Source organism: Fulmarus glacialis, unplaced genomic scaffold, assembly GCF_000690835.1.
Source record: "Fulmarus glacialis isolate BGI_N327 unplaced genomic scaffold, ASM69083v1 scaffold6532, whole genome shotgun sequence".
NCBI classification, from domain to species: Eukaryota; Metazoa; Chordata; class Aves; order Procellariiformes; family Procellariidae; genus Fulmarus; species Fulmarus glacialis.
Window position 1 is genome coordinate 37708 of NW_009195906.1, and position 23075 is coordinate 60782.

The 23075-nt window shown below is 40.9% G+C and overlaps 1 protein-coding gene across 1 annotated transcript in view; it reads right to left on the bottom strand.

Moving 5' to 3' along the window:
* The window catches only part of LOC104084418 (bifunctional heparan sulfate N-deacetylase/N-sulfotransferase 4), a gene marked incomplete at its 3' end in the record, with an annotated part of 47267 nt that overhangs the window by 21561 nt on the left and 2631 nt on the right, over nt 1-23075 (bottom strand). The gene's annotated exons all lie outside the window — the stretch shown is intronic.

Genomic DNA, 23075 nt, shown 5'->3' on the forward strand with positions numbered 1-23075 from the left:
ATTATTCCTGTAAAACTGAAACAAAATTCCTGACTCTTGCAGATATTTCAGGGACCTTCCCAGAAGTTGCTGAATGTGTCCGAGAGGATCAGGAGAAGCCTAGGAGGGAGCCAAGACGTGCAGGACTCAACATTACCCCAGTGTGGAGCAGGAAGCCCAACTTTTCATTTGGGCTCTTGGCCATGCATGTGGCCTTCCAGAGGCAATGACGTGAATTTTGGGAACCAGCAAAACCTCGAGATCTTGGAGGTTCCTGTCTCTATGGCAGATATCTCTGCGGTCATGGTGCCCAGGGTCCCCAGCCCATGGGGCACTCGACTAGGTAGACCTGCCCAAGGAAAGGTGATCCCAAGTTGCTACATAGCCTGTCTGTGAGGACTGCACAATTTGGAGGATGGATGAGAAAAGATCTAGTTCTTCATGCAGTTTGGAAAGACATCAAGGGAAGGAGGGGAAGGTAGGTATTTCTGCTTTTTAGTGCATCTATCACTTGTTGTCATCATGAATTATTTTATTTCCACAGACTCATTCTGGGAAGTGCTTCTGGCACGGGAGGATGTGCCAGTGTGTGGCATCCCAGGGCTACATGGCCAAGGTTACGTTGCCCCATCACCATCTGAGGGATATGACTAAGAATCTTGTCAAAAACGGGCTAACTTGCCATTACTCAAAGTCATCATTCATTTGGGAATGGATTCTAGTGCTGGGTAGTGATTCCACTGCTGCATTTTTTTTTCTTTCTTTCACGTGTGTGTGCATAAAATATATATATGCTCACTATATACACATTACTGTTTATTTATATGTACTGTAGATACAAAATATGTGCAAATATTAAATATAGATATTCTTTACAGTAAATCTTCCTATATGTGATGTTTATATACACTGCTCAGTAAACAGGATTTTTTCCTGGGACCGTTTGCCCAGAGAGGCTGGGGAATCTCTGTCCTTTGAGATATGATCTGATCTAACTTTGAAGTTACCTCTGCTTTGAGCAGGGGCTTAGACTAGATCACCTCCAGAAACCCTTCCACCCAAAATTACTTTAAGATTTGATGAAGATTTTCCCTGTATTTTTCACTTCGAGACAGTTTTCTCAGGCTTCTCTGGTACATGTTATTAATACTAAGAAGTCTTTTAATGCATTTATTCATTTTTGTTCCCAGCATCTGTCCTTAATGCTTTTGCAGTTACATAGCCCTGAGGTTCATTCCCAAGCTGTTCTGTGCAGCAATTTGCTGGTGGTCTGTGGAAAGTTGGAGGACTACAAAGTAGTAGTTTTGCTCTTGATTTCCAGCTGAAGATTTGTAGAGGAAAAAAAGGAAAGAATACTTTCAGCAGTATTTCTTTCCGCTGCAAGCAGCTGCTGTCAGGATGTGATTTTTGATTGCCTCTTCCCACTCTTGCTCCCTCCCTGAAATCTATGCTAGGAAAAATATCTGACAGTGCCTGATGTGGTCTTGGCAATCTTCAAAGCCAAAAATACCATGAAATAGTAATAATCACAGTAACCAACATAAGGATGGTGTGAAATAACTAGTCACTGTTTTTCTGATAGGAAAACTGAATTTAAAAAAAAAAAAAAGGTGATGTCTATCCTGACATCACTGACAGGGTCACTGCAAGACCAGAACTCCAGGTTTCTTAGTTTCAGCTTTTGGTTTGGAGCACAAATCTCTGCCATAAGGGGGATAATCAAATCAGCTGTATCTGCACTTCTTAAAACGCAACTCGGTGAAGAATTTATAAACCCAGTGAAGCTGAATCATTGATTTCTGTGTGGTGAGGATTTCAGCCCACTTCACATGCTTATAGAAGAATTTTAATAGAAAATTCTTTAATAGTATAGTGTAGGAAATAGGAAGAATTCACATTATTGACTTACTGGCTAGATTTTGAAAGGAGTTTAGGGGTTAAACTAAAGTTAGTCAAATCCTTAATGGGATTTTGAAATCACTTGTACTAGTTACCCGACGCCAAAACTGATTTGAATGGCTGCTAACCGGATCAATGGGCGACCGTCAACCCTCACAGATTTACATTCCCTCTTAGACACTTCTCACGGAGTGCGCTGTACAAATGGTGTAATTCCAAGCTCTGGCTGTGGAGCACTCGCCACGCCCGGCGAAGCGAGTAGGGCTTCGGCCGTCGCCCTGCCTTTCTGAGATACGGGGCTTCACTGCTTCTTGTATTTATTTCTGTGAAGTACTATGCTAATCTGTAGTGCCATATAAATAATTAATAGGAAGGTCTCTGATGGTGCTGAACACAGGCAGCTCTGTCTGCAGATCTATTTTTTATTATAGAGCTATTACTTGAGTCTGTTCAGCATTTCCCTTGAGCTGTCTTAGTGTGAGGTCTGAGAGGATATGTGGGTTTATTTGAAGCAAGAAAAAAAGTCATGTTTTGCTCTCATATGTGCGATGTTTATTGCAAACAGAAGAATTTATTTTTCTTTTATGAGTGGAATACCCAATTTATCAGAGCTACCTCTGCTGCTATTTCGTAACTCCATCCTAAAGTCAGAAAACTGTCGGGAGTCTAATCGCATTTAATTCAGCATAGAGGAATGCATCTGTTCCAGTAAAGGTTCAGCTAGTTTCAGCTGAATGAGATGAATGGGGTGATACTGCACCAAATTTACTAGCTACTCATGACTAACTGGCTAATAACACCACTTGAGAACTCAGAAGGAGGCTTTTGTTTAAGTATTATAGGAGAGATGATGCGACACAGATACCCGGGCAGTGAGAGCACCTTGACCAACTGCACACGTGTGGGTGCACGTATATAAATAGCCACGGCAATTATTCAGTCTCTCTTCTTGGAAAAAGGAATTCATAGCCAACCATCTCGTACTTGTTAGAAGACCTAGCAACAAAAAGCTCAAATGAAGAGCAAGGGGACAGTTGAACAGGGCAAAAAGTATAAATTAAAAATAAAGAGCATTAATAAAAAGCAGGGTTTATTTTAACCAGGACCACATAGATGAGTCAATGCAATTGCTTCCAATTCTCCAGCAGTATCTGGCTGGGGAAGATCAAAGGCGTTAGGCATGGCGGTGAGCAGCCATGGGACCTGCTGCTGGTACCGTCGGAGCAAGATATGGCTGCAGTGGTTACCTGCTAGCAGTGATTGCTCTTCTGTGTCGGCGTTATCCGCTGAAAAGATTTACAGCCTATTTGGGAAATCACTGAGGGTCTTTAATATAAATGACTACTGATTCTGAAGGATTTTTTTAGGAATACTAACCAAATCTGCTGACAAATCCTGGAAAGGGAAAAACCAGCGTGTGCCCAAGCTGAGAATGCGTGGTGATTCTCTGTGGAGGGGGGAGAGCCTGCTGGCACCAGTCCTGCTGCTGACCGAGGTCCCTCCCTGCAGGTTGCACGTAGCAGGGACAGGAGCCAGTGGCACTTTCAGCAAGGCAGTGAAGGGACTTAGAGCTTATTTCTTATAAATTCTTTTTCAAAAGCTTAAGCATTTTCAGCAAGAGAAATCTCTCGAAGAAAGGCTATTCAGGCTTGGGAATCAGGAGGAGGTAATCTGCCAGCTGTAGATGAAGGATTTTTGGTCCAGTTTTTAAAACAAACACCATGATCAGGAACGTTTAGTCTAATTTAAAGAGCTCTCCCATCTTCTCCCAGGCCACCTGCCCACTCAACGGGAAACTGTGGTAAGTATTTTGCTCTCTGAATGAGATTACAAGGCAGGTACAGTGACCTTGCAAGGGCATGGCCCCTTCTTCCTTGCTTGTAGTGTGACAGCAATATCAACATTAGCAACGTCGCAACTAACTGTTTATCATTTGAGCCAGAATTTAACGGCTGTAGTAGCTTTCTGGGAAGGAACTGAAGAATCTACGTGATGTCCATCAACCTTTCCACCTCCTCTTGTGGCAGACCATGCTGGAAAATATGCTGAAATGTGAGATTTCTCCGCTATCTCTCTCTTTTAATCTGTTCAGCTGCAATGGTTTTGTTGCCTCCAAGCAAAGTCAGTAAAGGCAGCCCTTCGTTAAGAGACGCTTGTCTGAAAAACAGGTCGAGTCTGCAACTTTCTCTGCTGGTTCCTTCTCCCCTTGGACATAAGGGTCTATTTGTCTTGTGCCTGGATCTCCCTCTGAACCGGGGTCCCATATTCTCCCACCTCAGACTTTGGGTTCATGGCAGATCTCAGCGGTAGGATGCTGCCCCGTTGCTAAGCTGGTTTCTCCTGCCCGTAGCCTGCACCCAACGCAGGCTTGGAATGCCAGTTTGGAGCAGGAGCTGGTCCGTGCTTCCCCCAGCGTGCAGGCAGCCAGCCCCGCTGCGTGGTGTGCCGTGAGCGCCTTTCCCTTGCCAAGACGAATGTCCCAACCCTTCACGGAAAAGACTGTTTCTCTTTGCAGTCTGATAATTTTGCTGGCTGCTGCCTGGGGAGCATCGAGTACAGCCTTATGCTGTTTTCTGCTCCTTTCAGAGGCTGTGTGGTCTCTAAAGAACAAAAAGCCTCAGCTCCCATGCTCCCTACGGCTGCGGTTGTTCTTGGCCAGTACAACAGCCGCGCAGAGGAAAGAAGAGATGCTTCTTGCATCTCGCCCCATATCCACATCTGCACGAGGCAGGTGGGGTTTGTCCATCTGTAATTCTGTTGGAACGCTAGCATGAGAGAGGCCAGAAAGGCAGAGGCAGAGCATCATCTAGGTGTGATCAATCACCAAAAAAACCCCTAAAATAAGTATTGAACGGGAAAACCATCTTGAGGCTTTAAAGGGACAACATCAAGATTTAAAATAGTATGTTAATAAAAAATTTATGTTCAGCGATCGTGATCTTGTTGCAGCAAACTGTATTGGTGTCAGTCATTGTGCTGCACGTCACTAATAGTAAAACACAGAGACGGGTATTTACAATTTCTCTCAAGTAATGTTTAGGCCATGCCAACAAAAGACTGAAGTCTCCCCTTCTTTGGTACTATACAAATACAGAGTAAAGGACAAGTAACATCAACAACTGAATTTTCTTTCAGTTGTATATGCTAACTTTCTTTCTCTTGTTTCTTGGTTGTTCAGAATTGCTTCTTTAAGCAAAAAAAACCCCAACAACAAAAAACCCCCAACCTGTTATAGGTGGCCACTCAGTTGTTATAAATTATTTAAGGGCTGGACTAATGGAGGCTACCTTATTTATCATCTTTGATTTGGACGTACTAAGGTTTAATCAGAGTGGTTTTCTGCTCCTTTAGTGCCCTTGGAAATCATTTACTTTGGTAACTTGTCATAAAAATAAAAATTCCCTAAAATTCTAATCATGGACATTTATCTCAAAATTGTGAACTCCTACCAGCAATCTCAAATTTCTACTTAAATTTACTGCTTAAAAACTGATGTATGTGCTTTGTGGTGGTATTAAGATTTTTTTTTTTTTCAACACACATTCAATTATAAAGGAGAGATTGGAACAGAGGTGATATATTCAAAATTCAGGTCTGTCCTTCAGTTTTCAGAATGGGCGTGTTTGCGTGATGATGGATATAACTAGTGGCTTTAAGAGGGTATCTCCATATGTTTAAGTGAAGAGCTTCTAGAGCTTTCGGACGGGGAGGGGGAACAAGGAAACCACAGCAGTTACTAATGTCTCTGTTCCTGCTGTCAGCGGTAAAAAATGGAAATGTCCAAAATATCCAAATGCAGAAGGACAGAGCAGAAACATGGCTCTCCTTGGCATTTTTTTGTCCGTGAACAGATATTTTTAAACTCATATGCTCAGTGTGCAGACTTTTCCAATTTTGTTGTCTTTCTTGTTGTTAATTGCTATTTTTCCTTATAACTCCTTCTAAAGTATATAATGGGAATCTCAGATCACTCACTCAAATCATTTGTATATACCTTTCACATCACTTCTAGCACCTATACACCAGCTGTGTCTGTGGTCTGTTATTTTTTTCCCCTTTGCAAGTCTGTCCATTGCCCACCTTCTCCATAAAAATCAGAAACGAGGGAGTCTAAGTTAACAGAATGCCCAGGGAGCACCATAGAATCATAGAATTATTTAGGTGGAAAAGACCCTTAAGATCTTCGAGTCCAACCATTAACTCAACACTGCCAAGTCCACCACTAAACCATGTCCCTAAGCGCCACATCTACACGTCTTTTAAATTCCTCCAGGGATGGTGACTCCACCACCTCCTGGGACAGCACAGAGCGGCTGCTGGGCAGGCACAGCACTTCTGCCAGCAGCTACAAACACCCAAGTCCCTGAGGACTCCATAAACACCAACGGTTGTGTTGAGGTACTCCCAGAAGCTTTGGAGATAGGTGGGAGCAAGAAGACAGGCAGCAGTCGTTGTCCTTTCCCAGTCTAGCCTTGCCCATCTATTTCACTCTGCTGTATGGGGGAGGGGAAGGTAGATCCTGAACAGGTAGAAAAAGTCACACTTAGTTGCGCTGTAAGTGAGAGCATACTTTGCAGCAAAGTGATAAGACCTTTTTCTGCTATTCTTTTTGGGCAAAGTGAAAAATGCCTGAAGATTGGGAAAGGGCTGTCTTTTAAATTATTGTGGGATATTTCTCGACCGAGTTGCAAGTAACACACCCGGATCACACTGTCTCCTTTTTATTTACTTCCAATGATCTAGGAATGCTTCTGTTTTACAGAAAACCCAAATTATATTTAATCAATCTCTTACTTTTATAGGTCCCCTTTTATCCTCAGTGGGTTGCAATTAGACATCTGGCTGCAGTCTGTAAGAAGTGTAACTGTGCTAGAACTGGAGTCCCTAAAATTGAGTAGGCTTGCAGAAATCTGTGCCAGTGCAACGTTCTTCTTTTGTTCTCAAACAAAAGGATGGCTTGCTAGGAAACTCCTATCACCCAGCTTTCCGTGGTGGTGCTGTGGAGAATTCCAAGTTTTTGTCAGTTATTCTGAAAACCAGAGTTTGCAAAATCTTGATGGGTAAGTATATGCTTTAAAAATCACTAGGATTAAGTGTTGCTTTTTAATGTTCTTGAGATGTTTGATAGTTTTTTAGCAGAGCTTAACTTTTTTGACCCTGCTTTCTTCTTCGTGATGCTTTCTTGCATTATCTAGGGAGCTCACTTGAGTGTTTTGATCGTGTTTGTTAACTGGAATTGGAAGTTTCTGTAAAATGAAAAGGGAATTGCAAGGCAGATGTTCTTGCTTTACACCACGCTCATCTCTTCTACCAGAGGTCACACTGTTTCTGCCACACCCACGTCCTTCAAGTTCAGAGTAGAGGGACATAAAGCCTGTTTTGTCCTTGAGGATGGGTCCAAAATCCCTCCATCCCAGAAAATCCTCCTGCTTACTACTGCTTTATTATACTTCCCAGCTTGAAGACAGCATAGTAAGTTGTCCAGAGAAGGAAGCTGGAAGATCCAAAGCAAAATGGCAACGCCCGTGGTAGGTTTCTACTCAATTCTCTTGCATAGAAACATCAAAGACCAGTATATTCTCCCATAAAATCAAGCCAGATCACCAAATGAGGCTGACAAATTTGAAATCAACCATTTCCGAGGTTCCAGTAGATTATTTTTTCATAAAACTAAGTAATTTTAGGTAAAATTGAGAACAAATCTTTCTAAGAGCCAGAGGAAATGCTTCAGGTCATAGATGTATGGTCATAGATGGCTAAAAAGTATCACCACACCTTTCCAAAAAGTGGGACAATTATACTCAGAGCAAAACTGAAGTACTGCCCTTCTTCAGATCACTCTGGATTAGAGACTTGAAGAAAACTCAAACCTGCACCCTTGAGAATTTCAAGCGGTAAGATGTAATTGTTGTAAAGTATGAAGTCGTCTTTCAGCCCTTCCAGTGACTTCCTAGGAAGGGAACTCTGACAACAGAGAGCCCTTCTCCCTGGCACCACAAACCAAGGCAGATCCAGGGACAGCAGATAAGTCCAGGCTTCTGCTAGTTCTGACAGATGAAGCCGGATGCCTAGATCCCTGGATGAGTTTCTATGCCCTGTGTTATTTAGGATGTCACACCAAATTATGCCAATGGTCCCCTTTGGCCTTCCCAGCTTAACCTTGTGTGGGTGCTCACAGCAAGCCAGCCTGTCCCAAGCCCCTCTGAGCGGGGAAGAGGACCGGCTGGCTTGCCGGGCTCTGGAGAAGACCCTGAGCAAGGACAGTAGCTGCTCCCTCGCCCCATCAGTGGGAGGTCTGGCAGGGAATTTCAGCCACCAGAAAGAAAAAGAGGGTTTAGGTGAATTTCCTACCATCTGATGGAGCTCATCCCTTTCTAGATACTGCTGAATCATTCTTGACAGGGATGACCTATCCCTGGGGCTTCTAAAACTGCTTCTGACAAACAACCTTTTTTGGTATTAGAATGCATTGAATTTCCCCAAGTATTGTGCATCTGCAAAGTATTTCCTGTTAGAAAGGTATGCTTGAGCTCTCTTCAAGCTCCCCATCCATGATTTTCTAAATTACGCAGGACGAATGCTGTGCTATGCCGTAAGTACACAAAGTGAATTATTTGGAAGGGAGAGTAAACATTTCTAGCAAGCATTTTTTAATCAGAGCGTGTTTACTGCCGTCTTTTACGGCATGTTTTCTTGGCTGCTTGGAAGAGAATGGGAACATAATTTTGAAATTTCTTATTCTTTTCCCCAACTTATCATTTGTATGAGAACACATTCCCGTGGTATATAGAGCCTTCCATAGTTTTTGGTGAGAGATTCAGCCCGCACCCTAGACGAAGAGTATGTCTTCCAAGCATAATAATGTCTGATGACAGTAATAATACAGTGAAAATCGGTGTTTCTAATGCTTGTGATCCTTTCGTAAGTCTCACATTAGTTGAAATTTTGGGGTTTTCTCTGTTCTCACATATATGAGAACACCAGCTGTCAATCTTTATGGTGAATAATTTTCTAGCACTTAGGAACAGTGAAGAAAGCTAAGCTCACTAGCACATTAAATGCTTGCATAGCATTATCTCAGAAAACAAAAGATGCACAGAAAAGTGGGGGGGGGGGATGTTTGTTTTAGTTTTTGTTTAAAAAATATTCCTATTTCAAAGCCATTCACATGCATTTTGGTGGCAGGCAGAAAGTGGCATTACTGAGCTAGTTAACTTTTAACTCTAGTTGCTTTTGATCTTAGTCATTATAGGTAGTACTTTTCTCTCTAAATATTCCTATTGAAAACTGTGTAGCTACTTGCAGTGTAAAGCATGAATCCATATAACTTAGGATCATTAAACTGAGAAAAATATGTTCAGCAAAGTATCAACCTTTTAATTATAGGTGTTACACTAAATTTCCACTCATTTCTGAAGTGAGAGGTTCTATTACTCTCCTAGCTGTGAGGGAGTGCCATAATTTTATTTTATACGGGAGTAGCTGTTTAAAAATCATAAATACTGGATTGTTCTGATAGGTTTTACTTGGCTAATGCTCTGCTACCCAAATGGGATTGTTTGGCAAGGTGTACATTCAAATCCTGAAAAGAATTTGCAACTGTAAGATGAGAAATAGCTAAAAGACAGGTGGTATTTTTCCGTTGTGGAAAATCTTCTTTATTTCTCAAGCTCTTCTATGGGCTCTGCATTCCCCTTTCTTTGCCCCCTCTCTTCTCTGCTGGGGTTTAGCACACCTCACAGCTTTGCTGTCTGAGGCTATAGCACCAGTGACCAGCCACTGAAATTACTAAACCCGGAATATTACTATATGATGAATATCAGCTGGTTTTGATCAGTTTAACGGCAAAAGAATATTAGAAGACTGGTTTTAACCATCCTGCACTGAGCTCTTTCCAGCCTTTTGCATACATGTAGATCTACAGGCACATACCTGTGTCTGTATATATACTGCGGTGAACTGTAGCTTCTCACATTTACAAGCTTGTCCTCTTACACTGGCATAGCACAGAATATTGTCCAATCTAACAACAGAGGAAAGCGAGGACAAGTGCTTATGAAAATACGTGATTCAGCCGAAAATTTTCCCCCACCACATTTTGTCAGTTAAACGGTTTCAAATGATTTTACTCTAGCCTGGCGAGCGCTCAGAGGGTGTTCGACCAGCACCGCGCTGCCCTGTCGTACCCTCATCTCAATGGATGCACCTTGTATTGCCTTCAGAGAATGCCCAGTGCGATGTATAGGGGCTTGTTGGCCGTGCCCCCCAACGTAAACCATAGCAATAACGGTAAAAGAATAATAACCTCCCTTTTCTCAAGACAGTTTCTTTCCCCTGTGGCTTAGTCCACTGTAGTTATCAGCTCTCAACACACGAGGAAAGAGAAAGGACTTTCCTCTTACCTTTCACGAAATCTTGGAAGGAGAGACAAAGAGTAAGTTGAGCGTAGATAATTTTACATCCAAGTCTCAGCTGAGATCCTGACCTTTGGAAATTTCTAAACCTCCCTTCGGCATCATCCTAAACTCCTGAAATCAATGTGTGTATCGTCAACTCAAAATGTTTCCTTATATTAAGCAAACAAATGACAAGGTGTCACTAGACCGAGCCTTCGTCTCTCGTTGCTGAGCTTTGAAACGTACCTGCTGCCTGAAGGCCGAGGGTAAATCCCCCCTGGTCTTTACCACAGAGCTGCTCTGAAACACCCACCTTGCAATATTTACAGTGATGGGTAGCTTTTATTTCCTGATAATGTACTGGCACCATGTTCCCCGTTACAAGAGAAATAATAGTGAAAGCATATGGGAAACCTTATTCCCTTTCCTAATAACAAATACAGTGGAATTACACTTTATAATACCGCAGACATATTTGTTTATGATGCACATAAATCTTGGGATATGTTACTAGGAAGACACATGCAGAGCTTTTTTATTAAAGAATTCACATTCTGCAGCTGAACCTATTTTTTTAAAAAGAAATGCATTATTATTATTAACCATGCAGAATGTAGCCTCAGCAGTTCACACTTATGTCTGGAGCTCCATTGAAGATTTCCTAAATTAATAAGATTATAGAGTATTTAGTCTCTATTAATTATAGAGACATATAGATTAATGTTTATTTATCCATGTATATTCAATTAATTTCCAAACATTTGTGCTAATTTGTTGAAAAACCTACAGTAAATATTATTACAAAGGAGGTCTTCAGTCTTTATAGCCCTTAGGGATTAAATATTACTGGAAAATGTAGAGAGCATAGCCCTGATCCAGGGTCCGCTTTGATCCTCATCCCTTGAGCCTCTCCCCCATGCCCTTCTGTTCTTCACCACGCTGCTTTTCTCCTGGTACAACCTGCTGCCCGTGGCACCTTACAGCCCCTTTCCCGTCTAGGATTCCTGCCTTTCTTTTCTCCTCGCACACTCACAGCAATAAACCAAGCAGAGGTAGGGGGTCTAGCCTGTCTTCTTTGCTTATAGCTATTTTATTTGTGCCTATAGCTACAGGAGAGAGGGTGGGGCAGCACCCAGGCACCCCAGAGGTGGCCAGCTGTGGCCTCCCCCCCGCCCCCCCCAAGCCCCGGGAACATGGTCGGAGCCGCTCTTGCAGAGAATATTTTTGAGGCCAAACCCCCTCGATATTGAAATCAATATCAAAACTTCTATTGACTAAAACGATCCTGATCTTGGCTTTGTATCTACAGTATTAATGAGCAGGCTAATGTACAGACCTACAGAATTCTGAGGAGTTTAAAAACCCAGGGAATGGAAAATTATATTGAGATTTACCCTGTTAAAACAATTGGATCTCAACCAAAAAAGCACTTCTGCTTTCAAGAATCACTGACAGTTTTAAAAGCCAATATTTCATGAGTTTTGGGGAAGGCAAGCAAATATGGTATGCTGTCAAAAATGTGAATTCAAACATTCTTTATACAGCCTTTACTCAAAGGTCTGATGTTTTGGGGTGAAAAACATAGGTCCTTGAAGCCCATGACTTTGATTCGATCTGGTTCAATCGAGGCAGTTCAAGTATAATATTGAGACAACTTTTAGAAATTGCTTAAATGTTGATATTTTGGATTTAATATGCAATGTAAAAGCTACATTAATAATTCTGGCTCTTACATAAAATGAAGAGGCAGTAAAAACCTGAAATATCTGTTTCCTGGGATAGTCTCATATTAAAAAAGTCTCTCAGCAGAGTGTGGATTATTTGCATTTTTTAATTTCTGGAAGATCAGCAATTCCAAAGCTACATTTAATTATGATCTTTTGGAATTTTTTTTTTAATATTCTTCAAACTGCCCACTTTTCCTTCAGCCTGCCAGAGCAGACGAGCTGGCAGAATATAATTTTATTTAAATCACATTCCAGTGGATTTAATAAATCAACATTTTGCCACGGAAACTGTTTCACTGGAGCAGTCCAAGTTGATCGAGTAACAAGAATATAAACTTCATTTTCCCCTGTCTTGCCGCTTTGCCATTTTGGAAGGATTTTTCACCCATTTAGTCCAAGGATAAATGGCTAAAGAGGTTAGAAGGAAGGAAAATTAAAATCCTAATTTCTAATTCTTTGAATTTCACCATACCTTGGTCATAAAGTATTGGGAAGTAGGTAATAGTTTTAATATATTTAATTTGTGATTTTTAAAAAAATAAATGCAAAAATGCCAATTAAATGACTACATCAATTAAAAAAATTACACTCTCTCAGATGACTAATTCAGCCTTCTCCAATCAGAAGTGTTAAAAATAGCGTGGATGTCTTGTGCTAGAGAAGCTGAGTGTATATCACACCATAAATCCCACTTCTGTTTGGGTGCTGTCTGGATGAAAACGTGAACAGCAGATTAAAAGAGTGCTGGTAATATGAAGAAAGAGCAAAAACATAGAAAAGAGTAAGGTTTACAGATATTTAGAGAAACTGCCACGGCTTGGTAAATGGTATTTATAATTTGGGCTCCTGAAGGGGAAAAAAAAAAAATCATCTGTGGCTTTATTTCCTCAAGAAAACATCTTATCAGAGATTAACACCGCAGTGATGTTTTGCTAATAGCGTATGTTTGGGGATGGGGAGGCATTAGTTTCTTTCAGGTGAAAGTTAAAACAGCCAGTCACTGGTTCTGCTTTTCTAAAATGAGCCGGAGGTGGGATAATGGCTTTACCGCTCAAATTTAATGGCCTCAGAAAAGAACAGGCTATTCTAACCCTCGCTAGCTTGTGGTAAATCTTACTGCTAATTAAACAAAAAAGGAGATTTTTTTTTTTTTTTTTAAAGAATCTAGGATTTAGGAGACCCCGTCTCACAAAAACCAGATTAAGAAAAAAATAAGAGTTTCACTCAACTTCAAGAATTTCAACTTGTTGAAACTACTTTTCTTCCCAAACTGTATCCACGTATACTTTAACCTGTCACAGAACAACACTCGTGAGCTCTATGGGCTTGGATGACAGACCTGGGTACGACAAACTCTGGACTCTAAATAGGCGAAGTTGCTCTTAAAGAAAGTCTCAGATTTGAAGGACACCACATTGCCTTAGTAGTCTTTCTGTGCCAACCTTAACTGGAAATACAAGAGCTTTCAGTCGTACGCTGTACTAATCAATGATAAGTGCTGGAGTTTTAAATCAGAAAATTAATACGTGCAATGTGTTGCAATAAATCAAATCCTAATGAACAAAAACACTGTGCAGAAAGCTACAGAGTGTTTTTACTAATACGCTGGTTTGCAGGAAATTATGAATAACTTATCCTTTCATTTTCTTGTTAATTTTGAAAATGAAATTCTATTAAGGTTAAAAAAAAAGTTTTGTTTTGTTTTCATCCTGGCCTTTCTTGAGAGAAATTCTTAACTTTTCTAAAATATTCTGTATAAAATATTGTAACTATTGAAATTATAATTTATCATATTTAATATTTCAATTACAAATTTAGAAATTTTGTCACTACAAAATGACATGTTTAAATCACTAAATAGCCTTATATTATAATATTATATTTGCCCATGAAACCAAAAAATAATTTTGTACTTTTTTTTGAGAAATGCATTAATAGCAATCAAAAATCATTTTTATGTCAGTATTGCAGAATCTGCGAGGTTTTTTTACAATGTCATATTCAATAGTAAAAACAGTAATGTGAAAGAAATATGATTTTAATAAACGAAAAGACACTTATACTGTAAGGTCCTATGCAGATTGGAAACCTTGATTTTAGGACCACTGCCTATTCTGGCACAGATAGAAGATTAATTGTAAGGAGAAGTATTACTTTCTTAGGACAATGTTTCCAGAATAAAAGGTTGCCATCAAAATAAAAATGTAATGTGTGGCTTCCTCTCTGTGGGTGATGATGCTCTATGGGCAGTAGTCCTCAAATTACTTTTGCTTCTTATCTCTAAGAAAATCTCTGGAGAAACATTGCCTTGTGCATTTGGCCCATAAGGAACAAAGTTTTATTCCTCTCACCTCCTGTATTTATGTAGCGATTGTGTTTGCTGCCTGCAGAAAATGATTATGGTTGGATACAAGGCTACGCTACATCCATGTGCATCACTTGGAAATGGTACCACTGTGCATTCAGAACAGGCGCCGTAAAAGGGACGTGTAGATAGCACAGCTAATAAATGCATGGATAAGACATTAAAGGCCATGAAATGAAAACGAAGGGTAAGCTAAAACTGATGTTGGCATCCCGCTACTGAACTGAGAATAGGCTGGCAATGAAGAAGCAGGGGGATTTACCGGAGAACCTTGTTGCTGCTAGCGTGTGTGCGGCAGTAAATGAACGGGAGCTCTCCCACCCTGGCGAAGGAGCAGTCAGTGCTGGCAGCAAAAACGCACGAAAGAAGTGACAGTCTCTGCGTGAGGGGGTTCAAAGGAGCGAGGCAGCAGAGAGTCATCTCTGCAAACGGAGTCGGGGTGCCCTGTCTAGCAAAGTGGGGGGGTTGCATTTGAGATGTGTTAACATCTAACCCCTAGCAGGTGCTTCCTGGCATGCATGCAGCACACAGCAAAAAAATAAAGCGATCTCATATAATTCTTAAGCAAGGGGGCTCTGGGAGTCTATGGAAGGGGAAGATTTTTCAGGAACTTCCCAGCACTATGGTGTCCCCATTTTCACCGTTTTGTAAGTTCATGTGAGCATGGATGAAGTTTCACGGGCGCTGCAAACTGATAGCCCCACGTAACATCAGCACTGTAGTGTGTTTTGGTACAAACATTCCCGATCAACCCAAAACAACTGAGGCAATTGCAAAAGAGCTTTATACTTATGGCTGCAAGCACTGCCCTGCTCTCTGGGCACAGACAACAGGCTGCCTCTCCTCCTGGGACGCTGGCAGTGGCATGGGCCATGGTAATGGAGAACAAGACGACCTTCCACGTATTTCTGGTTCAACCTGCTGTATAACTTGGCAATGACAAAGAAACCCCTGGAGTCAGATGAAACGTGTACTGGAACCTGACAATACAAACGGACGGATCAGCATTCGGTACTGCTGGTGCAGTGCTAACCTGGTGTGCACAGATGCTAGCCTTATTCAGGAGATTGGCATCCGGAGAGTCAACCATCTGCAGTTTCTTACCATCATCCTTTGAAAGCCCTAGCTACACTGCATTGCCGCAGGGACTGGTATAAAGCGAGAGACTGATAGACACCATTCAGTGCTCAACAATCCCAGATGTGTACCTGGCTGGAGAGCCTTGATTTGTGTCTCCGCAAAGGTTGGAGAGTTGCCATGCCAGTGGTCACAGGTCAAAAACTGACCATCAGGTCTAACTAGTCGGCATCTGATGGAAAACCACAATGCATCATATAGTGCTTTATTACAGCTCGTGCTTTCACAGCAAACCCTGAATGCTTTGCACGATTTTATCTTCTTTTGCTTGGCCAGTCACCAGAATATTATCTTGTGACATAAACATAAAAGGCAGGATAATGTTCTCATCAAATTTGATTCTTTGTGTGTGTGCTTATGATCATTGCAAAAAATGCCAAGAAACTCTCTGATGTACAGACATCCCCTTCAGCGGTAAAACAACTATATCAAACTGTCACGATTTCAGATGTTCAATGAAATCATTCATTTTTTTGTTTATTTATTAAAGTAGCTACACACAGACCATATGAAATTTCCTAAATAAGAGTTTCCTGCGAAGTGAATTTCTCCAGATGAATCAATGTGTTTGTATGCAAAGCACTATTCTCCGACAAACTCTGCTGAAAGCAATATATGACTCATTCTAGCTCTTCCAAGCTATGCATGACTCACGTTGAACGATGGAGTCAGAAGGTCATTTGTTCTTACGTCTCTGTAAAAGCACTTGGACTCTGTATATGTCCGGAGGAAAAGGAAACCCTTATGACAACTGTCCAGCCCTTTGGGGAAAGCCTAAATCTTCCCTTAGATGAATGCACTGCTCACTAAAAACAATGGTCGCATCCTAGATTTTGACCAAGGGCATTTTTTTTTTAAATTAAGCAGGAGGTTCAGCTTGAAGGTTATCCTATTATTTGGTATCTTAACCTCCTTACGATTTACCAGTTTTGAAGTTCCACCCACTGGCATGTGATATTTACCTTCAGGAATGATAATTAATAGACAGTGTCCATCTATTAGAAAGTAATTTTGCACTTTAGAGGGACACCAAGCCCAGTGTTTGAGGTGCAGCTCTTGCTAGACTCTTATTCTGCCCTCTGCCTAAGCTGGAATTCGGTAACTTTTACCTAAAAGCCCTTACATTATTCTGTCTGTATGGAAAGAAGACAGGTGGAGATGTACAACATTAGAAGTAAAAGTATTAATTGAAGGCGTCTACGGCCATATTCATCGAAGAGACAAAGAAGATCATAAGATCTGATTTGCGTGAGTGTATGTGTATATAGGTCTATGTATAGATAGGTAGATAGATAGATCTGTCTAAGAATTTGAAACCAGGCATAGAGGAAGATTTGTTTTCATACTGCATTATGATACAGAGGTGGGCAGAAAATGCTTACTTAATTATTGGCAAACATTTTAAGTTTCAAAGTTTTCCTTTTCTCTTTGAGATTTTCTCTATTATCATCTCCTCTGTTTGTCCATCCTTCCATGTATTCACCCTTTTTCTGAGCATTGCCATTTTCAAATCATTTGAATAATGCTAATGATACTAAATTGAGCTTTTGCTCTAAGTGTTGTGTCTTCTGCTCACATTTGGATGACAAAGGCATATTTAAAGTTACTTAAGTAACACTGCTACTAAAGTAACTGCATTATATATGGCATTCATGGTAATGTGTTTATTGCTGCATCAAGTGCTTTTAAGGCAGTAATTATGACTGCTCTTCAAGTCTGCGTTGGCTAGCCTTTCTAGAAAGGTATTTGATCATTTCATAGAGTGTTATTTTGCTATACAGGAAGCAATTGTTATTGCTCCTTTTTAACTAATATGTATTGTTTTAAGACTCAGGTTAATGTAGGCCTCTTGAGTGGCTGATATAAAGCAGCCATGATTTTTGGCTCTTACAGATTCCCTAAACGTTATGAACATGATTTAAATTAAATTAAATGAAGCTAAATTAAATAAAGTACCACATATATCCTGGAAAGATACTCCAGTATGATACAACCTATGACTTCAGAACTATTTTGGAGAAGAGATTCGAGAAATTAGTACAAATCCAGGAAATCAGCAGGAGAGTAGACAAAGGAATGTGTCACAAGCACAGGCTGTGAGCACTAGATGTTTCTGAACTAGACCAATAACTAAAAAACCTTTTTCTTCTATATTTTAAAAGGTATTTTGCTGTTTTTTAAAATTGCAGAATTGTTTATCTTTTTCAAAATTAAGCTCTATTAAGTTCTTAGAGCTAGTTAAAAAGCTGGAAGAATGAAGGATGATTTTTTTCTGGTTTTTTTTTTTAATTCATTTGGTTGCTTTGTGAAAGATTAAACTTTTTTTCTTGGGAGAAAAAAACATTCAGATTTGTGATAATTCTGTGGTGCTTGTACAAACAATATCAAATTGCACTGCTTGGAGTCTTGTAACCCCGCAGACAAAAAACCAGTGTGCCCTCTGGGACAGGAGAACACCGAGTGAGTTTTCAAACGTTCAGGAAAAATCTTGCTTAGACCACGTGCTAGAGGTACGCTTTTAATGCGTGAGACACATGGAAGGAACATAATTGTCTAAACTTCTGAAATGAAAGAGCTAGAAAATTAGAGCTACCAGGATTTGCTTTCTGGCAAGACCGTATAAACGCTGTCAAGACCTACCATGTCTTCAGTGGGAAACCTGGCAGATGAGAGAACCCCAAATCTGTTATAATTCAGGCAGGGTACTCAGACAGACAGTCAATCCGCCAGGCCCCCAAGGAGAAAAATAAATGTTTTGCTGATGGCAAAGGAACTGTGTTTTTTAACTACCTCAGTATCGAAATTCTGAATGAAAGAACAGGCTTTATTGAAACAAAAAAAGGTATGAAACATTTTGTGTGATGTATTTTGACAAGGCACTTGAGCAGTATTCAGCACTCAAATTATTGCAGAAAGAGTTGGGTGATTCGAGAGACCTGAACAAGGAAAATATTGAATGAACTGTCATCTCTGCTGAAGCAGAATGGAGTAGACACTCCCATTTTTAAAAAAGATTGTCTGATTATTAAATTTTTCTTATAATGCCTTCTCAGCTGCTTTTTAAATTCATTTTTAAAGTCTTTAAGACCATCCAAAAGTGGGAACTCCAGAATTTCACTTCATTGCGTTCTTCACTGCCACTCTCAAGTGCTTTAAAAGGTGACATAAGGGCAACACAGCCTGTAATGACTAATGCTTGGCTGTCTCGTCTCGCTTCCTATGCTCATACATCTTCTGATTTTAGCTTCTCCCTGTATTGTCCGTTGGTGTGGTTACTTTACTGGCAGGAGTTTATTATTATAAAAAGGCTATTTTATCTCACATAATCGGCAAGGAAGCGACTGCTGTTTGCAGCTTCTGCTGAAGGAAAAAGCCACAGATGAACGAACAATAAAAAAAAGATTTGTTTCTAGTTGCTATTTGTAGCATTAGGAATTTCAAATTTTGCTCAGGCACTGGGGATTTTTGGGGTTGATATTGAGTACATTTAGAACTAACTGGATGCACACTGAGGTATTTGGCTGCTGTAACTTCCATCATAATCTTCCATACAGTTTTGTGTGAGTACAGGAAGGGTACAAGAGAGTAGAGTATCCAGAGAAACTCTTCAGAAACTTGAGTTAGAAATCCAGGTATCCATTATAATCCTCCCTGACTCTTAATTCTGGTCTTGACCATTGCTGGCAAATTTCTACGAAAAGCTGGGCATATTCCGTGACACTAGATGCCAAATTCTGCGAAGGGATGCAGAAACATGTTATTGTCTGTTGTTTATAAATAGAGTTTTCTCAACCACATGCCTGGCCTGGGTCTGTTCCACCAACTCCAAACAGCACGAGAGGTAAGGCATCCCAGCAGAAGTGAAGTAGGAACGAGCATTGGTCTACAACAGCTTATTAAATTCCTTCTTTCAAAGGGCATTTAGACTTTGCACGGACGGGGAGGAGGGTTTGCACACAGCAGCACGGAGAGCTTTACCCACCCTGTGCCCACCCGCAAGTTTGAACTGACTATCATTCTCCCATGCCCGGTGATGTGGCCCAGACATTTCTAATTATTCCGCCTGAAAGCAATTGTCCTTGCAGAAAGATCACAAAAGCATATGCTGGAGAGATTCAGTTATAGAGCTCAGCCTCCTGCTGAGCAGTACTCTTTAATTCGGAATTATCAGAAAAGATGCAACTCCACAATGAATTCTTGCCTTGAAAATACTAAAATGAGCAAGAAATCACAGCCTTCGAGTGTTCAAGGCATTTTAATGGTGGTGAAGACAAAGTGCAGACTTGTGGACGTGAGGAGGTGTCAGAGACTAACGTAATTCTTATTTCCACTGAAGTAAGTGGACTGAAGCTTAGAGTGGAAGAAGGGGGGAGAATGCAGATGGGCTATTTGGTGCTGCAAGGAGAAGGAGGGACTGCACTAAAGAGCAACACAAAGGACGTTCCCAAGCATTGCTCCATCATTTTATAGTATCTCAGAAAGCACAAGGATGGTCCTGCCCTTATGGCAGCAATTAGAGGGAATAGAGAAAAGGGAAGTGCAGCTTTTAGAGAAAGGGGCTTTGTGATATGATGATGCTGGGACGAGCCATTTCTCTTTGATTATCAGCTGCAGCTGGGAGAGTGGGGGAAGAGAGGGAAGCAGGTGGCTCTTGAGAGAGTCCACCTGGAAGAAGGCTACAGAAGGGAATCTGCTGCAGTGCAAGTCCTAGAGTTAAGAGGAGGGTAGAAAGTGAAAGGCTGGTGAGTTGTGCTTTATTTTTTGGTTTATTCAAGAGTAAGAGCCTTAGCTTGTATTGTGATCTTGAGGGGTTTTTTGAGTTAAAGTGTGTTTGTGAAAGGTGTTGAAAAAGCCCTGGTTGCTACATTGAGCTCTTCCTGGGTGAGTAAATCGAGTATTAGCTCATACTATAGCAACAAAGATAAGAAAGAGTTTAGCAAGTTCTTACTACCTGTTTGGGTAATGCAGCTCTGTTTGTGCTCAGTTAAAAGGGAACTTTAAAGGTGAAGTTTTGTATTCTTTCTGTATGGCAATCCCAGACACAGCATAATCAGATGGTTTTGGGTTGGGTTTTTTTGGTTTGTTTTGGTGTTTGTTTTTTTTTTTTTTTCTTTTTCTAAATCACTGATGTCAGTGATCCTGGACTTGTTGTGTGGCTGGGGACCAATATAATTTGCAAGTTCATGAATTCAGTAGTTCTACAAATTAACTGATGAATTCTTGAGTCTTTTGCCCTCTAAAATCAAGCAGTGAGATAATATATTGGCAGGAGGGAAAGGGAGAAATTCATTTGCAGAGGCTCGCTAGGCTCAAGATAGATCTCCGCAAAGCTTGGGAAAATAGCTTTCTGTGGCTCTGCTGAGTTCCTGTTTAATTACTTAGCCAGATATGACCTTGCACAACTTCTATAATGCAAGGGACTAGGAGATCTTTTGTGGTAAACAAAGCCCATAATAACTCTGTTCTCTAATCTCTGTTTCTCTAGCTGATGCCACCCTTTATAAAAGTATGCATATCCCTGAAGCACCTAATTGAGAAATGGCTTTGTGAGGGGATAAAAACATTTGAGTTGCAGGAAGTTATTACACAGGAAGAGTGTTAGTTGTCTTTTTATTGTTACGTACAAATACTGTTATCAGAAGACTCATTTCTAGTCGTGCGTCCTTTGCGTTGGTAGTTATTATATGTTTGGTCACTGGAAGGGAAATGCCTAAGAGGTTGAACAGAGTGGTGTTATTTGATTGCATTTTTAATGCAGTTTAGGAGGTGTGTAACTGTTCGTTTGCAGTTTTCTTGCACGCGCCTGGGAATCTGCCGTGTCTGAAGGCATTCCCAAGGGACACAGGTGTGCGTGGCACCTTAGGAGAACCTAGCAGAGAGTCCATATAACTTCGCAAAGCGAACCTATGCTGTTTGTGGTAACAAATGCCAAGGACTGAAGGAATTGGAGAAGTAGTGATGTGGCATGATGCAGTGGATTGTACTGTGTTGAGAAATTGTTTCCTTACACGCACTGCTTTATATGGTTCTCTTGTTTTGTTTTGTTTTTGAAAGCACTGTATAAATAACATATTTTCTTTTATATTGGTGATGCTGATGTTTTAAACTTGCATTGCAGGCAACAGGATGAAATGAGTTTTGAGGTGCATGACATTATAAATCTGGGCTGTAGGGGGGTTTTGTTTGGGGTGATTGTTTTTTTTTTTTTGGCGGGGGGTGGAGGTGTTTTTTGGGTGCTAAATATACCTGTAATATGCAGTTCAGGAAAGAAAGGAGATGGTCCAAATTTTGCCATGTTCTCGTTGAACAACATACAGAGCCTGTGCTAATCCCTCTAGCTATCAGAGCCACTCATGCTTCGACCCTTACCATACCCTACCAGGACAAGCACAGCCTGCCCCTAAATCTCACGGTGCCTTTGTATGTCAGAAACAGCCCCTCATCTGCTGTGAAACCGCAACCCTCTCTGAGCAGCTGGCCACAGCTGCTGCTTCAAAATGCACGGCAATACTTTGACATCACTCAAATATCAGCTTCTTAAATATTGTCTCCCTTTGCTATTTTGCCTTTCGAGCAAAGAAGCTGCTCTGCCTTAAGGGGTGAAGGCTGGCCCGCGGGTTCTCGATTGCCTCATTCCCCAAGTGACTTGGGAGATTGTTCTCTAACTGGCTGTAATTATCCTTTACTGTAAACTAACCAAAGTACACTCTGATTTCGGTGTTATGTTCATTAGCAAGCATCCTGTTTTGAATGTTAATGTATTCTGGGAATGTCCAGTCTGTAAAAATGCACTGAATTGTGTAGCAAGTGTTTGGGAAGTACCCTGAGGATCAAATTTGTACCATGTAACTGATTTGAAATGAAATGTTAAGGACACACAATGTGAAGGACAGAATATGAATGGATGGTCAAGTTGCAGAGTGGCTTTACATGTGAACATCGTCTAAAAGGGAGACAAAGTTTTTATTGTCTCCAAAAAAGTGCTTAATGGGAAGGTTGGTTCTGAGCCTGCAAAAGATTCCTCCCCATGATCGGTGTTCGTGGCATGATTTCTTGTTTGAGGTGAAGAAGGGATTTATCCCGTGAGTGGCACTACTGGTGGTTCTGCAATGGAAGTGGGCTGCTAATTTAGCATGGGAGAAATGTGGGAAGAATGAAAGCTTCCCTTCATACCTTGACTCAAACATAATCCATAAAACGAAGACTCACCACACATCCCTTTAAAAAAAACAAAATTAAACTAAGTCTGAATCCTTCTGCGGATACATTCTCGTAATTTTCAAGGTATTCAGCAGTGTGGACTATTGGTTTTCAGATGGGTAAATGTGTGCAGCATAGAAAAGTGATGCTGAATGCTCTTAACAGCTACGGGTCTGCCATCCAGCTCCTACTCAAGCCCCTGGATCTGGAGTTTTCTGCCGTGTCTCCTATAATGAGCAATGAAGCATGGCTGCTCTGCCAAGCACAGGTAGAAGGGTTTGCCTAGTAACGTTGTCAATCACTGGCTAATAAAGGAGGTGACTTGTGGTGTTGTTTTTTTTTTTCCCGCTGAGTAAGATTATTCCAGTCAAA